Here is a 19,307-nt window from a genome sequence, read left to right as displayed (position 1 = left end):
CAAAAAGAAAAAATTCCAGACCTAAAAATTCCAGTACAGACGAGTTCATCAGCTAACAAAGCGTTTATACAGGAAAAAGGGATCTACTACTATCAAAAAAGAAGGCAAAACAGCTACCGCAGCAGTTCTATAATATCTGATGATCAGAAAGGGGCATCGGGGGTAAAATCTATCGACAATCTGTAATGAGCAGCGATGAACACCGACGAACACCGATGAACTCGAGAAGCTGTAATGTGGATCTGAGGCAGAGAAGGAAAGAGACTTACAGATGCAGAGCTACTGTGGAGGTCCGTTGCATTTCTTTGGACAAGTCAGGTCAATGCAGCAGCCGGAGGTGAGGAAGACGAGGAGATCTGCGGCGGTGGCGGCGGCAGAGCTCGAGCGGCAGCGAGGCAGTGAGAGGAGGAAGACGATCGAAGGGGGAGAATGAAAAAGACCTAAGTTGTACCTATTTATAAGGGAGTGCACGAACAGGCGGGCGCGAGAATCAAGGAGACCCGAACAATGATTATCCAAATAAACGGATGCCTCGATTCTCGGAAGGCATTAAAAAATGAAAGATCCGTTGAAAGATGACGTCATGAAAGTTTTTTGTGTTTTCAGAAGATGACGTCACGGCGGGTTACAGAAGTTTTCAGACAGAGGATGGATTCCACCTAAGTATTGAAGATTGACAAAGAACAAAGTTCAAAGTCAACTAGGGCCTAATGTTGGGGATATTACTACCAGTATGACCCGCCCAGGAGGGGCCGGGTCAGCCCTAATGGCGGGTTACATAAGAAGCCCGATCAACATTCAAGATGATAGTTTGCTAAATGTATAGGAGGCCCAAAGGCCTGGGGCCGGCTTAAGGCCCAGTATTGTAAACCGCCGTATGTAAGGAAAGACATGTAAAGAAAGGCATGTAAAGGAAGTCACCAAGACGGACACGATTATGAGTCGGCCGGGACTCTGTAGGCCACCAGGCGTCAACTCATGTATATAAGGGGACGACCCGGTGGCGGCTTAGGGCAAGAAACGACCAGGTCGATAACCAAGCTGGCGAGTTGAGCCTCTTGGAGACAGAAACCTCAGCAGTACCAATACCAACTATACGTAGGCTTTTACCTTCATCGTAAGGGGCCGAACTAGTATAAAAACTCTCTCGTGTGTCCTTTATCCTGATTAACCCCTTTAAGCTTCCTAGTGCGATGTCCCTATGACTAAGTCCTTGCTCTAGGACATCTGCCGTGTCAACTCCACGACAATCGGGCCTGCCGAAAGATCACTTTACTCTCCCTCGCATCGACCAGATAGTCGACTCGACTGCAGGGTGCGAGCGTTTGTCCTTTTTGGACGCCTACTCCGGGTACCACCAGATCCGTCTGTACGGACCCGACGAGATAAAAACAGCTTTCATCACCCCATTTGGGTGCTTCTGTTATGTCACTATGACATTCGGTTTGAAAAACACTGGAGCCACATTCATGCGGATGATTCAGAAGTGCCTGCTCACTCAAATCAGTCGGAATGTGGAAGCATACATGGATGACATTATGGTCAAGTCACGTAAAGGTTCCGACCTATTGACTGACCTTGCTGAAACCTTTGCCAACCTCAGAAGGTATGATATCAAGCTTAATCCATCAAAGTGCATGTTTGGAGTTCTGGGGAAAAAATACTCGGTTTTCTCGTTTCCGAACAAGGGATCGATGCTAACCCAGAGAAAGTGGGTGCTATACTCCGGATGAAATGCCCTATGTGTGTGCATGATGTCCAGAAGCTTACTGGTTGCTTGGCCGCCCTAAGTCGATTCATTTCTCGCCTCGGTGAAAAGGCACTGCCTCTTTACCGACTGATGAAGAAATCAGATAAGTTCGAGTGGACTCCTGAAGCTGACGCAACATTTGCAGAGCTAAAAGCCCTGCTTTCCACCCAGCCTGTGCTTGCTGCCCCAATCAGCAAAGAGCCTTTACTGCTTTATATAGCAGCCACTGGACAAGTCATCAGTACAATACTTACAGTAAAGCGGGAAGAAGATGGAAAAGCCTATAAAGTTCAGCGCCTAGTTTATTATATTTCTGAAGTTCTGACTCTGTCAAAGCAGAGATATCCGCACTATCAGAATCTCGTTTATGGGATTTACATGACCACGAAGAAGGTTGCACACTATTTCTCTGATCACTCTGTTACAGTCGTCAGCAACGCTCCATTGTCAGAGATTCTGCACAACAGAGATGCAACTGGTCGAGTGGCAAAATGGGCGATTGAACTCCTTCCCTTAGATATCAAGTTTGAGGCAAAGAAGGCTATTAAGTCCCAAGCAATAGCAGATTTCCTCGCCAAGTGGATTGAACAATAACTGCCGGCTCAATTTCACTCGGAGCACTGGACCATGTTCTTTGACGGATCCAAAATGCTAAATGGTTCTGGTGCTGGGGTGGTTCTGGTATCCCCCCGAGGAGACAAGCTCAGATATGTCCTCCAGATTCACTTTGATTCCTCCAATAATGAAGCTGAATATGAAGCACTCCTGTATGGGTTGCGTATGGCCATCTCACTCAGCATCCGTCGCCTCATGGTCTACGGCAACTCAGATCTGGTAGTCAATCAAGTGATGAAGGAGTGGGACGTCAGAAGCCCAGCCATGACTGGTTACTGCAACGCGGTGAGGAAGCTGGAAAAGAAGTTTGAGGGGTTAGAGCTCCATCACATACCCCGACTGAAAAATCAAGCAACCAATGACTTGGCAAAGATAGGTTCCAAGAGAGAGGCCATTCCCAGCAATGTGTTTTTGGAGCATATTCACACACTGACAGTTCAGGAAGATCCTTTTACTGAAGAGCCCCCACAGCCTAGGAGCGCCACAGATCCGACTAAAGTCGAGGTCCCAGCCGTGGTCGACCTGATCATGGAGGTTCTGGCCATTACTCCCGACTAGACAGTGCCGTACATTGCGTACATCCTTAGGAAAGAGCTCCCAGAGGACGAGGAAGAGGCTCGACAGATCGTCCATCGATCCAAGGCCTTTACTATGATAAGAGGACAACTGTTCAGGAAAAGCGTGACTGGAGTCGAACAGAAATGCATAATGCCAGAAGAAGGTCGAATGATCCTCAACGACATCCACTCGGGAACCTGTGGTCACCATGCGTCCTCTCGGCCCATCGTGGCTAAAGCATACCAAGCCGGATTCTATTGGCCATGAGCAAATGAAATGGCGAAAGATATAGTCGACAGATGTGAAGGCTGCCAGTTTTACTCTGACATGTCTCACAAGCCAGCGTCAGCCCTGAAGACCATTCCCCTCGTCTGGCCCTTTGCTGTTTGGGGATTGGATATGGTTGGACCACTGAGAACTGGTAGGAGCGGATTCACTCATGTGCTCGTAGCAGTCGACAAGTTTACCAAATGGATCGAAGCTAAAACTATCAAGAACCTTGAAGCCGGCACCGCTGTCAGTTTTATCGGAGAATTGACATTCAGATATGGAGTTCCACACAACATCATGACGGACAACGGGTCGAACTTCGATTCTGATGAGTTTAGAGCTTTCTGCGCTTCTCAAGGCACACGGGTCGACTATGCTTCAGTCGCTCACCCGCAGTCGAACGGACAAGCAGAAAGAGCCAACGGCCTAATTCTCAAAGGATTGAAACCCCGACTGATGCGTGATCTCAAACACGCAGCAGGCGCTTGGGTAGATGAACTTCCGTCGGTTCTGTGGGGATTGAGGACAACTCCCAATCTGTTGACTGGACGAACTCCATTCTTCTTGGTCTATGGAGCCGAAGCTGTTTTGCCAAGTGACCTGCTCCACAATGCACCCCGAGTCGAGCTCTTCTCCGAAGAAGAAGCAGAGCAGGCCCGACAGGATTCAGTCGATATCTTAGAGGAGGAAAGAGAAATGGCCTTGATCCGGTCGACCATTTATCAGCAAGACTTGCGTCGATTCCATGCCAGGAACGTGAGGAGCCGAACATTTCAAGAGGGAGACCTGGTTCTTCGAGTGGATCAACAGAAACCACACAAGCTCGCCCCGGCTTCGGAAGGCCCCTTCATCATCACCAAAGTTATCCACAATGGAGCATACCATCTTTACAGTGTTGAGCATCAGAAAGACGTGCCACAGGCTTGGAATGCGGAGCTGCTCCGCCCCTTTTATACTTAAGCACTCATTCGAAAAAATGTAATAAGAAGTACATTCGTAATTTGTTCGTCAAAGACAAGAGCTTTTCAGTCTTCTCGCATGATTGTTGTTGCTTTTAATTACCTCTAAAATCCCCTAGTGGGTGGGCTTAGCTGCGAATCCGTTCCGCCTAAGTTTGAAAGAAAATCCTACCGAGTGATGGGTAAGCCTCTCACTCGGGAGGCTTAGCCGCGAATCCGTTTCGCCTAAGTTTGTAAAATCCTACCGAGTGGAGAGCAATCCTCCCACTCGGGGGCTTAGCTGCAGTCTAGTACTCACCTAAGTTCTCCCACTCGAAGGCTTAGCTGAAGTCCAGTACTCGCCTATGTTTGTAAAATCCTACCAAGTGGAGAGCAATCCTCCCACTCGGAGGCTTAGCTGCAGTCTAGTACTTGCCTAAGTTCTCGCACTCGGAGGCTTAGCTGCAGTCCAGTACTCGCCTAAGTTTGTAAAATCCTACCGAGTGGAGAGCAATCCTCCCACTCGGGGGCTTAGCTGCAGTCTAGTACTCGCCTAAGTTCTCCCATTCGGAGGCTTAGCTGCAGTCCAATACTCGCCTAACTTTGTAAAATCCTACTGAGTGGAGAGCAATCCTCCCACTTGGGGGCTTAGCTGCAGTCTAGTACTCGCCTAAGTTCTCCCACTCGGAGGCTTACCTGCAGTCTATTACTCGCCTAAGTTTGTAAAATCCTACCGAGTGGAGAGCAATCCTCCCACTCGGGGGTTTAGCTGCAGTCTAGTACTCGCCTAAGTTCTCCCACTCGGAGGCTTAGCTGCAGTCCAGTACTCACCTAAGTTTGTAAAATCCTACCGAGTGGAGAGCAACCCTCCCACTCGGGGGCTTAGCTGCAGTCCATTACTCGCCTAAGTTTGGAGCTACGCCGCAAGTACAACGTGCGCTCCATCCCTATCCGCAAGGACGATGAGGTGCAGGTCGAATGCAACCTTCTCCTTCGGAACTATGCCACAAGTACAATGTGCACTCCATCCCTATCCACAAGGACGACGAGGTGCAGGTCGACTGCAACCTTCTCCTTCGGAGCTACACCACAAGTACAACATGCGCTCCATCCCTATCCGCAAGGACGACGAGGTGCAAGTCGACTGCAACCTTCTCCTTCGGAGCTACGCCACAAGTACAATGTGTGCTCCATCCCTATCCGCAAGGACAACGAAGCGCAGGTCGACTGGAGTCACCACCTCAGAGCTGCATCTCCAGCGCAAAGACTATTTCGAGCAGAGAACAAAGTCCACTTGAAGGCAAAACGCAAGCATATTCGGAAATAAACCAAATTCCGATAAATCCTAAAGTTCCAAGCAGCAAACCAAAAGTATTTGAGCATCAAGCCCAAAGGAGTTTAACGGTTACAGCAATCACTCGGCATTCCGAGGCAAATTTAAGGCAGATTCAAGTCTCATAAGTTTGTTCACTCGGCAGGAGGAGGACTGGCAGGCTCGACGAATTTGTCCAAGTCGATCAATGTAACGCCCTCGATGCGGCTATAGCTCCCACGTGTCGAGGCACGACTTAGAGACATAACCGCATTGAAAGCAATGTCGCAAGTTAGGCAATCATCACAACATCCCATGCAATACATAATAAAAGGGGAAGGTACATAGTTGGCTTACACTCGCCACGTCACATCAAAGTACATAAATAACATCCATCATACAAACACTCATGGCCCGACTACGGCGCCAAAATAGAAGAGAACCCAACATGCGACAAGGCCCCGAATCAAACCCCAACTGGGCACCACTACTGATCATCAGGAAAAGACACGTAGTAGCGCTGAGAGTCTTCGTCGAACTCCCACTTGAGCTCGTAATCGTCACCTGGAGCGGAATCACCTGGACCTGCATCTGGATTTATAGTATCTGTGAGCCACAGGGACTCAGCAATCTCGCACCCTCGCGATCAAGACTATTTAAGCTTATAGGAAAGGTAAGGCAAAAACATGTGGAGCTGCAGCAAGCGACTAGCAAGTTTGGTGGCTAACTTATTCGCAAAAGAGAGCGAGAAGAGGAGGCAAAGCTCGAGCGAGAAGATAGAGAGCAACCTGCGCAAGCATAACTCCAACACCGTGTCCACTTCCTGGACTCCGTCAAGAAGAGGCCATCACGGCAACACACTCAGTTGATTCATTTTAATTAATTAAGGTTTAATTTATCTACAACCGGACATTAACAAATTCCCATCTGCCCATAACCGCGGGCACGGATTTCGAAAGTTCAATCCCTGCAGGGGAGTCCCAACTTAGCCCATGACAAGCTCTCACGGTCAACGAAGGAATATACCTCCTCCCAAGACGTTCCGATCAGACTCGGTATCTCGGTAACTCAAGACACTTCGACAGGTTAAAACAAGACCAGCAACACCGCCCGAATGTGCCGACAAATCCCGATAGGAGCTGCACATATCTCTTTCTCAGGGCACACTCAGATGAGCCAGACGTCGGGTAAGCCAGCCCAGAGTTGCCCCTGGTAGCCTCGGACATTGCTCAGTGGGACCAACACTCAGAGGAGCACTGGCCCGGGGGGGTTAAAATAAGATGACCCTGGAGTCTGCAGAACCCAAGGGAAAGAAAAGGGGCTAGGTGGCGAATGGTAAAACCAATGTTGGGCATTGCTGGAAAAGCTTTAATCAAGGCGAAATATCAAGGGGTTCCCATTATGACCCAACCGCGTAAGGAACGCAAAATCCGGGAACATAACACCGATACGACGGAAACTAGGGCGGCAAGAGTGGAACAAAACACTAGGCGAGAGGCCGAGCCTTTAACCCTTTACCAAGTATATAGATGCATTAAGATAACATGGCAATATAATGATATCCCAACAAGTAAATAAATGATGTTCCAACAAGGAACGGCCTCCGATCTTCACCTGCAACTAGCAACGCTATAAGAGGGGCTGAGCAAAGCGTTAACATAGCCAATCAACGGTTTGCTAGGACAAGGTGGGTTAGAGGTTTGACATGGCAATTGGGAGGCTGACAAGCAAAAGGTAGGCATCGTAGCATTGGCATAGCAAGAGCGAGCAAACTAGCATAGCAAAGATAGTAGTGATTTCAAGAGTATGATCATCTTGCCTACACAGTTGTCAGAGTTGACTGGATCCTCACAAGCAAACTCAACGGGCTCCTCGATAGCGAACTCGTCTCCCAGCTCTATCCAAACAAGACAAACAAGCAACAAGGATACAATCAACCACGTGCCAGAACAAGCAATATGATGAAATGATGATATGCTATGCGGGATGCGATGCGGGATGCAAAATGCAAGATATGACAGGAAAATGCATGAACCTGGCCTCAACTTGGAATTCCAAGGGTGCCACTGGAAAGGTGAGATGAATCGCTTGAAAACAATATAAAGATCATCGGAATTGGAGTTACGGTTTGGAAATGGCTAGCGTTTCAAAAACGACACCGGTCTGCGATTTACAGCAAGTAGGCATCTAAATGCAATGAAATGAACATGCTACAGCCACCAAACATGACAACAAAATACATGGCAGGGATGCACACAAGATGCTTAACAAAAGACTAGCATTGAGCCACGGCCAATTCTTCCATTATGAGGTTCAAACAAGCATGGCAAAAACGCAAATGCAAAACCGATTCCAGACTTGGTGAAATTAACACTTGTGTGAAATTTCAGATCACGAAGCCCTCTTCAGAGCAGCAAACCAACATGATACATGACCTTATTAAGACACGTAAGAACATGTCATGGAGCTAATCAACAAGCTTAACAAAAGACCCAAAGTGAACTGGGGCCAAAAGGTTTCACAAAATATACTAACGGGCTCACGAACATAGCAAAAACACAATCAGTTTTCAGACTTAGTGAAAACTGAGACATGCTGAAATATAACTCATGAAGGCATGTAAACAAGCTCGATGCACTCACTACGGTAGAATTCATGGCAAGGCAAGCATACATCCATTAAGAATGCACAAAATTCTAGCTAGACATGGCAAGAACAATGGCATAGCATGCACGGATCAACTACAATAGCATCGGCAAAATCGCAAACGAGTTGACGATCTGCCCAGATTCACCACGAAGCAAAAGTAGAGCTCGATTGACTCAAGCTATGTTGCTCCATAATTGTAAACAAAGACATGGATGGATAGAGCATAACATGATTAACAAAACTCCGTTACTGATTATCCTCAAAAGAGGCACGGATCACTAGGAAACAAGCTAAACATATGGCATCATGAACTAAATAATCCCAGACTTAGTGAAAACAACTAAGTCTCTGAAAACAGATTTCCCGGGTGCCTCACTTTGCAAGCTTGCACAAGTCACCACACACATCCTAAAAATGCATGGGTTGCACCTCTCGAAAGAAGACAAAATCCTTAACAAAACATATGAAGGACTCATAGGCATATCATGCACACAATAATCATGGCAAAAATGACAAAAGTCTAAGATGAACTAGCAGATCTGATAATTAACTCACGAAGCCTCCTTCTAACAGAATTTAGGGCATCAAGATGAGCTCAAATGAAAATGACGCAATGGAATGAAATGATGTACTCGTCGAGGCGAACATTTTGATATACTATATGTCCAAATCGGAGCTACGAATGCAAAGTTATGGGACCTCGAACAGAAGCATATGGAGTAAAAAATATCCGGGACTTAGCAAAAAAACAACCTCTGGATCCAGATCTAGGGTTTCGGGGCACCCGGCCCGAGGCGGTGGCACTGTTCACCGGCGATCGCCGGAGTTGGGGACGAGGCCGGGGCAGCCGGTGGTGGCGGGCGGCGGCCGCGGCGAGGATGGCGGCGTGAGGCGGCGACCGGGGCGGCGGTGGCGAGGCCCGGCCGCGGCGGGGCGCGGCTGCCGGCGGGAGCGGCGCGGCAGCGGGGCGGCGAGGTCCGGCCGGCTCCGGGCGGCCGGAGATGGCGGGGCGGCGGCACCGGCCACCGGGCGCGAGGACGAGGGGCGGCGGAGACGCGGGTGCCGGGCGGCGGTGGCTCGGGCTCGCGGGGGCCTCCCGTGGGCTCGGGCGGGCCGCCGGCGAAGGCGGTGGCGCCTGCCACGTGGCGGCTGCGGGGAGGCTGGCGGCGGCGGCGGACGTGTCCGGCCAGTGCGCGGAGGATTTTTCTAGGGTTTCGTGGGGGAGGAGAGATCCGAAATGGAGGGGGTCTATTTATAGGCATAAGTGGAGCTAGGAGAGTCCAAATGAGGTGCGGTTTTCGGCCATGCGATCGTGATCAAACGCTCTAGGACATGGAACAGAGTTTGGTGGGTTTTGTGCCAAATTGGAGGGGTGTTGTGCTGCAACACACACGAGGCCTTTTCGGTCCCTCGGTTAACCGTTGGACTATCAAACAAAGTCCAAATGATACAAAACTTGACAGTCGTCTACCGGTAGTAAACCAAGGCCGCATGACAAGTCTCGGTCCAATCTGGAATTGTTTAATCCCCACACACGAAAGAAAGCTAGAAATGACCACCGGAGAAGAACGAAGCGCCGGAATGCAAAATGGACAGCGGGGAAAATGCTCGGATGCATGAGATGAACACGTATGCAAATGCAATGCACATGATGACATGATATGAGATGCATGACAACGAAAACAACACATGGAGACAAAGACCCGAACCCGAGAGATAAATATAACTTAATGCCGGAAACGGCAAGAGTTGGAGTACAAATAGGGAAAGTTACATCCGGGGTGTTACAATCCCATCCGCGATCCGAGTGGCAGCAGTGATGAAAGTCTCCATGAAGGACTGGAAGTCATGCTTTTTGGTGTTAGCGACCTTGATCGCCGCCAGCTTGGCTTTACGAGCTTCCTTGCAGTGGACTCGCACCAAGGACAGTGCCACGTCGGCACCACACCGGGCGGAGGACTTCTTCCATTCTTACACTCGGTCAGAGATCTCATTGACTTGAGCCATCAGGGATTCCAGGTCATTTTGAAGCGTCGCCCTTGGCCAGAGCAATGAGTCAACTCGTGAGACTGCTTCCTTTAGACGCACGAGGTAGCTTGTGACGCCGGCGACACGAGACTCCAGTCGGAGCATGTTCATTGCAGTTTTGTTGCAAACTAGAGAGGCGATAGGGTCCAAACCCGTATCGACCTTTCCAGTTTCCTCGTCAAAGTCATGGCAGAATTCTGTAGTCAAAAAATTAGTGAGTCGACTAGACAGGGTTCGTTTGCAAGCATCAACACAATCGGGTTGAAAGGAGTACCTTCCAGCATCAGATAGAGCTTCTTGGCGAGAGTTCTCAGATAAGCTTCCGTGTCATTCCTCTTGTGGACCGCAGACTCCAGCTTTTCATTCAGGACAATTTTATCCTTCTTCAGACGACTCACTTCTCGGTTGGACTCATTGAGGCAGGACTTCAGTTTGCTCACCTCCCCTTCCAGCGCTCCGACTGAAGCCAGCTTCTGGTCTGCAAGGGCAGTTTTATCTTGGGCTTCTTTCTGCGTGGCGGCGAGGTCCGAGTCCTTCTTCTCCAGAGCCAACTTCATTTTCTCTGCAAAAGAATCAATCGAATGAAACAAGAGATCGAAGAAATATATTGAAAGACAGTCGACAGGCAGTTACCTTCCATACCAGCAGCTTCATCTTGAGCTTTCTTCAGATTCTGTTGGGCCAATTCCAACTCGAGGTTGAGTTGCCTCTGCTTCTCCTCAAGTTCAGCAAACTTGGAAATGAGAGTACAAGACTTCTGCAGAAGGAAAAAGACGTGTCAATCCAGAAGATCAAAGGTTGTTTACTTCCGAGTGGATAAAACCTAAAGAGGTCACTTAAGACCCCAGCCGACTGCACGCAGTCGACTATGGTCTCGGGGACTACACCCAGCGGGTGCACTTGGCGTGCCCCCGCTGATCCATACCCCACTCGAGCGGTCCGCCCGGGTCGAGTAAAAAAACTATTCAGACCCCGACCGACTGCCAGCAGTCGATCGTGGTTCGACTGGTCCGCCCGGGTCGAGTGGAAGAAAAGAAAGGAAAAAAGAACTCAGACCCCAGTCGACTGCCAGCAGTCGACTGCAGTCTCGGGGACTACACCCAGTGGGTGCACTTAGCGTGCCCCCATCGGTTCAGATCCTACTCGCCCAGACCGAGTGGAAGAGCGCAAACACCAAAGACAACAAAACACCCAGCGGGTGTATAGATTAGACACAAACAACAGGAGATTGTATAGAAGAAAAAAATTCGGGTAGCATATCCTGATATAACAAGATCAGTTGAAAGTTTACTTACCTGGACATTGGCCCAGAGAGCAGCACTGGCGTCGTAGCGGCCTGGCTATTCTCGTGCACCGTCTTCATCCGCTCCATCATCACGTTAGCCTGACAGATGGCTTCCGCAGCCGCATCTGACTAGTTTTCTGGGACAGGGTAGCTGGTGAAGAAGAGGGCAGACGACCCAGGTGCAGCAGCTTGGACATTCGAGGCGTGAGATGGGACGACTGAAGGAATCACCGGTACAGTCGACGGTGCGGGGCGCTCACTCGACAAGGGTACAGCGAAGGTTACAGAGGCCCCGCTAGCGTCTTCAGATTGATGGACGTTTGGTGTTGTCGTTGGTCCCTGCTGAGACGCCTTACCAGCCGCCACCTTTTTATTCTTCCTAGGCCTAGGAGCCACATCTTCATCGTCATCTGGGAGATCGATGACGTTGGGTGGAGCTGCGGAGAAGATCAGTCGACCCCAAAGTGAACCGCTAGAATTCAATCGACCGAGTGGTCAAGAGCAAGATCATAAGAGTTTTTACCTGGGTTGGAGGTGATGGCATCTTCCATCTCCTCGTCTCGGTACTGGTAAGAAGAGGTTCCTGATGTAGCAGCACTGCAAAGGCCCGCACCTAGTCGGTTACGTTCTGTTTCTCGAGTCGACGAAAAGAACAAGTCAGATGATTACCCGGAGATGGTAGGGACGGTCACTTTGATCCTGGGCAAAGCCTTTGGCAGTTTGGAGGAGGTGGATTTCGGTGCTTTTGGCGCTGGAGGTGGCACAACCTTGGGCTGCTTCGGAGACTTCTCAATCGGCGCTGGGGAAGATGTCCGGGGCGCTTTGAAGACTGCCCAGTCGGCGCAGTCGCCAGGTCCGGGGTGCGCGCCGGGTCGTGAGCGTGCTTGGATCTCCTCTCTCTGCGAGGAGGCGAGTCGGCCTCTTCGTCATCAGTTGAGTCGTCGATCTCCTCGTCCTCCTCGGCATCCGAGTGCCACTCGCCGCTCTCGCCCCCGCTCGCTCCTTCCTCGATGTCTTTCCCCTGCACTCCATTGGGCATCGAGTACATGTCAACGAGGGCCTGAAAGGACAATGATGGAAAGAAATTCAGTCGACCATCAACAAGGTGTCACACAAAGAATCAAGAAGATACTCGACAAAGCAGAGTCATACATGTTCCGCTGGTGCGAGTGGTTGAATGGAATCACCCTCCTAGACCCCCGGGGATTGTCTTTGTTGCTGGTGATTCCCTTCAGCCACTTCTCCAAGGTGTCTTCGCTGACGTCCTCCGGGTGGATCCGAGTGGAGTCCTAAATCCCCGAGTACATCCACATCGGATGGTCACAGGCCTGAAGCGGTTGGATGCGTCGACTGAGAAAGACCTCCAGCGGGTCCATCCCAGTCACCCCATCGCGGACAAGTTGGATGACCCGCTCGACCAACACCTTGACCTGCGCCTTCTCTTCTAGGACCACCTTCAAGGAGGAGGGCTTCTCCACTCGAGCTAGGGAAAAGGGAGGAAGTCCAGTCGACTGGCCCCGAGTCGGTTGGTCCTTACAGTAAAATCAAGTCGACTGCCAGCCCTGGACTGAGTCGGGAAGGATCATCGCTAGGAAGGTGCTCTTGTTCCTCATCTGGATCCCCAGACCCCCCGCACATCTGAATCATGTGCATCCTCTCATCACTCGGATTGGTCTTTTTGACCGACTGGGAGTGGCAGGTGAAGATGTGTTTGAAGAGACCCTAGTGCGGTCGACAGCCCAAGAAATTTTCACACATTGACACAAAGGCAGCCAGATAAACTATGGTGTTTGGAGTGAAGTGGTGAAGTTGAGCCCCGAAGAAGTTCAAAAAGCCACGAAAGAAAGGATGGGGAAGCAGAGAAAATCCGCGATCGACGTGGGTAGCGAGGAGAACGCACTCACCCTCCAGCGGTTGTGGCTCGGTCTCGTTCCCCGGGAGCCGCGCCAATTTGTGGGGGATCAGTCCCCCCTCCACCAGGTCGTCAAGGTCGTCCTGGCTGATCATCGAGTGGATCCAACCGCCCTGGATCCAGCTCGGCGGCAGGCCGGATCTTGACGAGCATCCGCCCCGACTGGTCCTCTTGCCCTTTGCCTTCGCGGTCGCCTTCTTCACGCGCTCCAGCGCCACCGTCTTCTCTTTTCCCATGGCGGCGGATCGAGTTCGAGCGAGGTTTTGACGCAGAGAGCGGAAGCGTGCGCAGCGGAGAGGTCTAAGGAAGAAGAAAGAGAATGGGAGCGCGCGGTGCGAAGACCCGGTCCGATACCTTTTATAAGGTCATTCCCCGAGTGACTGACTGGTAGGCCCAGACGATCTAAACAAATCCCGCAACAGTCGCGCACACAATATGTGGCAAAAAAGGTGGCGCGGAGATCGAGGCGACCTGCCTAATCCGTCCCGATTACCACGGCCTCACCCGTCTGGCGCGCTTCCCAAAATTCGAATCCCATGAAATCCACGGAGAGCAGAGCAGCTTGTCAGACTAAAAACATCCTCCGCATTATCATTTGGAATTCTACCATGAAAATTCACTCGACAAAAACCAAGAATGGACCAAGGCGACTGAAAAAGAAGTTGACGTTGTCTCCTCAGTTCATGGCTCCAGAACAAGTTTTACTCACAACACGAAGAATGAGTCGGAAGAGTTCTCAACTACTTCCCCACTCAAACCCTGATCCATTCGGGGGCTAATGACGAAGTTATGTACCTAGGGTAGGGTCATGGATCTGTCCAAGATACCCTCCCCAAGGACATCTCTAAAAGAACCAGAAGCAGTCGAAGAGAAATCATCATCCACTCGACCCAAAAGCTATGTTCCACTCGACAGCCTTGAAGACACTCGACCATACGAACAACCACTCGACCACCAGAAGATGTGAAGCCACTCACTCCGCAACGGTCAGGATTTAAGTCATAGCTTTAATAATCATTTATAGCACTTTACTTCAGACATTACCAGTAACGCTCCTCCTTTATGAACATTGAACCTTGTATAACGGAGGGGACCTGGGGTCCTGGCTCACTCTATATAAGCCACCCCCCTCCTCTGGGACAAGGGTTCGCACCCCCTGTAACTCACACGCATATATCCAGTCGACCACCTCCGGGCTCCGAGACGTAGAGCTGTTACTTCCTCTGAGAAGGGCCTGAACTCGTAAAACTCGCGTGTACAACTCCTACATAGCTAGGATCTTGCCTCTACATTCCTACCCCCCATTCTATTGTCAGACTTAGAACCATGACAGCGGGCGCTGGCGAAGGGCGGCGCGGGTCGGTCGGGCGGCGGGAAAGCGACCGGGCGGCGCGGGGCGGCGGATGGGCCTCGGGGGCCTGCCCTGGGCTCGGCGGGCCAGCGGCGATGTGGGCGCCGATGCGCCACGTGGCGGCTGCTGGTTGGGCGCGGGCGGCGGTGGCGACGTGTCCAGCACAGACCGGACGTGTCCGGCGCGCGGAGGGGAATAGGGCTAGGGTTAGGGTTGGAGTGGATCCGGGATTTTCGGGGGAGATGCCTTTTTATACATAGAAGGAGCTAGGAGGCTCCAAATTGAGCACGGTTTTCGGCCACGCGATCGTGATCGAACGACAGAGATGATGGAGGGGTTTAGCTAGGTTTTAGGCCAGTTTGGAGAGGTGTTGGGCTGCAACACACATGAGGCCTTTACGGTTCCTCGGTTAACCATTGGAGTATCAAACGAAGTCCAAATGGCACGAAACTTGACAGGCGGTCTACCGGTAGTAAACCAAGGCCGCTTGGCAAGTCTCAGTCCAATCCGAGAACGTTTAACACCCGCACACGAAAAGTGGTAAAAGGGGACACCGGAGGACATAGGAGCACCGGAATGCAGAACAGACAACGGGGAAAATGCTCAGATGCATGAGACGAACACGTATGCAAATGCGATGCACATGGTGACATGATATGAGATGCATGACAAGGACAAAAAAAACGAAGACAAAACCCAACAACGAGGAAATATCATAACTTAGTGCTGGAAATGGCAAGAGTTGGAATACAAATATGGTATGTTACATATGGGGCGTTACAACACTCCACCACTACGAAAGGATCTCATCCCGAGATCTAGGACTGGAAAAACTCCGGATATTCGGAACGGAGGTGGTACTCGCGTTCCCAGGTGGCTTCATGGTCGGAATGATGTGACCACTTCACTTTCAGGAATTTGATAGAGTTGTTGCGAGTCTTGCGCTCAGTTTCTTCAAGAAAAGCAACTAGATGCTCATGATAAGACAGGTCTTCTTGGAGATCAATCCCTTCGAAGTTGATGGTGCGGTCAGAGTCTTGAAACACTTGTGAAGCTGAGACATGTGAAACACGTCGTGCACATTTGCAAAGTTGGGTGGAAGCTCAAGTTGATAGGCGAGATCGCCTCTTTTGCCAATGATCTTGAAAGGACCCACGTATCTAGGGGAAAGCTTCCCTTTGATACGGAAGCGACGAGTACCTTTCATTGGAGAGACGCGGAGGTAGACATGGTCTCCGATCTCGAAAGCCAAGTCACGATGCTTGCTATCATAGTAACTCTTCTGGCGCGATTGCGCGGCTTTGAGGTTTTCATGAATGACTTTGCACATTTCTTTAGCCTCTGTGATCAAGTCATTTCCAAGAAGTTGGCGTTCACCAGTCTCTGACCAATTAAGAGGAGTACGGCACTTTCTGCCATAGAGAATCTCGAATGGGGCCTTGCCCGAACTCGGCATATGGGAGACAATCTTCCCACATCGTACCAAAAGAAATGACACATGCCCTGAGCATATCTTCAAGAATTTGATTGACTCGCTCAACTTGGCCACTGGTTTGAGGATATAAAGTTGTGCTAAAGCGAATGTTGGTGCCCATGGCCTTCTAAAAGGAATCCCAGAACTTAGAGGTGAAGATGCTACCACGATCTGAAGATATCAACTGCGGAATGCCGTGCAGAGAGACAATCCTGGAGGTATATAGCTCTGTCAGCTGAGCTGCTGTGATAGATTCTTTGATAGGGAGAAAATGAGCCACTTTGGTGAGCTTCTCGATGACAACGAAGATAGCATCATTGCCACGCTTGGACTTGGGAAATCCAGTCATGAAGTCCATCTCAATATGGTCAAACTTCCATTCTGGAATGGCAAGAGGTTGGAGGAGACTAGCTGGTCGTTGGTGTTCTGCTTTCACTCTTCTGCAGACATCACATTCATTCACGAACTGAGCAATCTCGCGCTTCATTCGAGTCCACCAATATGACTGCTTGAGGTCATGATACATCTTTGTACTACCAGGGTGAATAGAGAGGAGTGAATTGTGAGCCTCATTCATAATGACTTTACGAAGGTCACCCTTAGGCACCACAATGCGATCCTCGAAGAATAGAGTATCCTTGTCATCAAGACGATAGCACTTGTACTTGTGTTGACTCTTGGCAATCCCAATCTTCATCTTCTTCACCATAGCATCAAGAAGTTGAGCCTTATGAATCTGATCATCCAAAGTAGGAGAGACTTGGAGGTTGGCAAGGAATCCTTGAGGAACAACTTGGAGATTAAGTTTGCGGAAAGCTTCACAAAGCTCTTGTTGGTAGGGCTTGAGAATCAAACTGTTGTAGTAAGCCTTCCTGCTCAATGCGTCAGCAATAACATTGGCCTTGCCTGGAGTGTATTCAATACTTGGATTATACTCTTGAATCATTTCAACCCTACGAGTCTGCCTGAGGTTGAGGTTGGGCTGAGTGAAGATGTACTTGAGACTCTTATGACCGGTGAAGATGTCCACTTTCCTTCCCAACAAGAGATGTCTCCATGTTAAAAGAGCATGGACAACTGCCGCCAACTCGACGTCATGAGTGGGGTAGTTCTTTTTGTTGGGCTTCAACTGGCGAGAGGTATAGGACACAACTTTCTTCTCTTGCATCAACACTGCACCAAGACCTTGAAGGGAAGCATCATAGAAAACCTCAAATGGTTTGGATTCATAAGGAGGAGTCAGAACTGGAGCTGTGACTAACTTCTCTTTGAGGGTGTTGAAAGCGATGTCACATTCAAGCGACCAGACATGCTTCACATGCTTCTGGACAAGGTTGGAAAGAGGCTTCGTGATCTTTGAGAAGTTCTCAACGAACCTTCGACTATAGCTTGCGATCCCAAGGAAGCTGCGGAGTTGCTTCACGTTCTGAGGTTGTTCCCAATTCCCAATTGCAGACACCTTCTCAGGATTAACAGCTATGCCATTGGCCGAGATGATATGCCCAAGGTAGAGAACCTCATCGAGCCAAAACTCGCACTTTGAAAACTTCGCATAGAACTGATGTTCTCTGAGTTTATCCAGCACCAATCTCAAGTGCTTGGTATGATCCTCTTCGTTCTTGGAAAAGACCAAAATGTCATCGAGGTAGACCAAGACGAAGTCATTTGTGCAGGCGTTGAAGATGAAGTTCATCATGAGAGAGAATGTTGGAGGAGCATTGAGAAGGCCGAAAGACATGACAGTGTATTCATATGAACCATAGCTTGTTCCGAATGCTGTCTTGGGGATATCTTCTTCACGAATGTGAATCTGAATGCTGTCTTGGGGATATCTTCTTCACGAATTAAGTTTGCGGAAAGCTTCACAAAGCTCTGGTTCGTAGGGATTGATAATCAAACTGTTGTAGTAAGCCTTCCTGCTCAATGCGTCAGCAATAACATTGGCCTTGCCTGGAGTGTATTCAATACTCGGATTATACTCTTGAATCATTTTGACCCAACGAGTCTGCCTGAGGTTGAGGTTGGGCTGAGTGAAGATGTACTTGAGACTCTTATGACCGGTGAAGATGTCCACTTTCCTTCCCAACAAGAGATGTCTCCATGTTAAAAGAGCATGAACAACTGCCGCCAACTTGAGGTCATGAGGGGGGTAGTTCTTTTCGTTGGGCTTCAACTGGCAAGAGGTATAGGACACAACTTTCTTCTCTTGCATCAACACTGCACCAAGACCTTGAAGGGAAGCATCATAGAAAACCTCGAATGGTTTGGATTCATCAGGCGGAGTCAGAACTGGAGCTGTGACTAACTTCTCTTTGAGGGTGTTGAAAGCAATGTCACATTTAGGCGACCAGACATACTTCACATGCTTCTGGAGAAGGTTGGAAAGAGGCTTCGCGATCTTTGAGAAGTTCTCAACGAACCTTCGACAATAGCTTGCGAGCCCAAGGAAGCTGCGGAGTTGCTTCATGTTCTGAGGTGGTTCCCAATTCCCAATTGCAGACACCTTCTCAGGATTAACAACTATGCCCTTGTCGGAGATGATATGCCCAAGGTAGAGAACCTCATCGGGCCAAAACTCGCACTTTGAAAACTTCGCATAGAACTGATGTTCTCTGAGTTTATCCAGCACCAATCTCAAGTGCTTGGCATGATCCTCTTTGTTCTTGGAAAAGACCAAAATGTCATCGAGGTAGACCAAGACGAAGTCATTTGTGTAGGCGTTGAAGATGAAGTTCATCATGCGAGAGAATGTTGGACGAGCGTTGACAAGGCCGAAAGACATGACAGTGTATTCATATGAACCATAGCTTGTTCTGAATGTTGTCTTGGGGATATCTTCTTTGCGAATGCGAATCTGATGATAGCCTATACGGAGGTCAAGCTTGGAGAATACTTGAGCACCTTTGAGTTGTTCGAAAATCTCATTGATGTTGGGAAGTGGGTACTTGTTCTTTATGGTCTTCTTGTTCAATGGACGGTAGTCGACACAAAGTCGGTCCGTTCCATCCTTCTTCTTGACGAAAAGAACACCACAACCCCATGGAGAAGAACTTGGTCGGATGAGACCCATACGTTCTTGAATATCGAGTTGTTTCTTCAGCTCCTTCAACTCTTCAGGTCCAAGCTTGTAAGGACGTTTGCAAACAGGTTTCGTGCCAGGCTCAA

The sequence above is a fragment of the Triticum dicoccoides genome, chromosome 6A (genome assembly GCF_002162155.2).
Source record: "Triticum dicoccoides isolate Atlit2015 ecotype Zavitan chromosome 6A, WEW_v2.0, whole genome shotgun sequence".
Lineage (NCBI taxonomy): Eukaryota > Viridiplantae > Streptophyta > Magnoliopsida > Poales > Poaceae > Triticum > Triticum dicoccoides.
The sequence above is the reverse complement of the archived record's forward strand: the minus strand, read 5'-3'. Positions refer to the sequence as shown.